The following is a 1,611-nucleotide window of genomic DNA, read 5'->3' as shown; positions in this document are numbered from 1 at the left end:
ACTGCCACATAGTGTAATGAAGCAGGTTTCATACTTCCCACACATCTTATTCAATCCATCCCAGAGAGTAGTAAGAACACCCTTTTCAATTAACTCTCCTCCCAATATATCCACATCTCCAGAAACACACTCTCCATAAAGACATTCAAAATGCTGTCCATCAACATGAATATTTTTAGGCAAGTCTGGAATAGAAAGAAGCTCATGTCCACCACTGATTAAATTGCTGTCATGCAAAGATGTGTACAGCACATCACCTAAAACCACAACATTATCCAATGTGTCAGTATTCCATGAAAAAATGCTTTTCAGTGTGTGCTTTGTTAAAGCAACAAGACTAATGGGTGCACATTGCAATCCACCATATTCAAAGCGATCAGCACCCTGATGAAATGACCCACTGAATGATGCAACATGGCTACTTGAAGCATGGCATGCATTGGTAGAGTGTGTGTCCTCATTCAGTGCTCCAGATGTGTCAATATTACTGCACATCTCTTTTACAGAAATGGCATGGATTGCATATTCAGTTGCATTTAATGATTCCCCAAGTTTGTTAAAGTGAACCATTAAATCAAATAAGCTTGTGTTAAACACCACTACAGGTGTACCAGATTCTGATGCTAATCCCTCTGAATTCCGTGTTCCAAAGTCTACAACTGCAAAGTACTCTCCATGGTGGACAACCAAGGTTGTTGCTTCATGAAGACGAAAGATGCACATTCCATCTCTCAAATACATTTGTAAGAGTTCATAAAGTTCCCCCTCCTGGTTGAGATCAAATTTCCTCTGAACCATATGACCAATTTGTACTTTCCAGTTTTGACCAAAAATAGTCTGATTTTGAACCAACTTGCACAACTCTGGCTTTGAGGCTCTGCTTGGTCTTTCTCCAGCAATATATTCCGCCAATTTGCAACCTTGCACAGACACTTCATCTACATCCGACGTCTTCCAGGTACAAATGGGAGAAATGTGGTGTTTTATTGCGGCTACAATACTGCACGACATGGGAGCCCCAGAGGTAGACCGATTACTACCAAAATATGTCCCTGGAACAAGAGCTGACTGCAACCCCTCCGAACACCTACATAAAAGATCAGCCTTACCTTTGGATGACTTCTGCGTGTGCTGGGAATCACTCCTCTCAAGCGTCTAGAATCAAAATATTAAAAACGTTAAGACTTCTATATTGTAACTTTGTAAAAGCTTTTCCTTAAATCAAAAATGAAAAAAACATTTTTAGTTATTGAATAATCTCAATTAAATGTAAGATAATCACATAATTTGAATGTTTCATTTCATATAAAATAATTAAGCTTGTCCAAGATATTTAACATTATTTTAGTGAAATTACAACTGAAATGTGTATTAGTTGTCTTGCATTGAGTGGTTTTCAGTGTGTTCTGTTAATTGGTTATAAATATATTTCCTACAGTCCAACTCTTATCTACAGTCTGATCCTTTTCCTAAAATATTTAAGAAAGCTAGCATTAATTTTTGTCTCAAAAAAAAAGAGTCAGATAGGAACATTTAACATGATACCCCACTATATTTCCTTTTGTACATAGTATATCAAATATACTATTACTTTTTGTATAGATATTTATG

The 1,611-nt window shown here is 36.7% G+C and overlaps 1 protein-coding gene across 1 annotated transcript in view; it reads right to left on the bottom strand.

Moving 5' to 3' along the window:
* LOC103130923 (uncharacterized) overlaps window positions 1-1,611 on the bottom strand; it is a 39,001-nt gene that overhangs the window by 7,825 nt on the left and 29,565 nt on the right. The gene's annotated exons all lie outside the window — the stretch shown is intronic.

This window comes from Poecilia formosa, unplaced genomic scaffold (assembly GCF_000485575.1).
Source record: "Poecilia formosa unplaced genomic scaffold, Poecilia_formosa-5.1.2 Scaffold696, whole genome shotgun sequence".
NCBI classification, from domain to species: domain Eukaryota; kingdom Metazoa; phylum Chordata; class Actinopteri; order Cyprinodontiformes; family Poeciliidae; genus Poecilia; species Poecilia formosa.
Note: the sequence above shows the minus strand (reverse complement) of the source record. Positions and strands in the feature narration are given on the sequence as shown.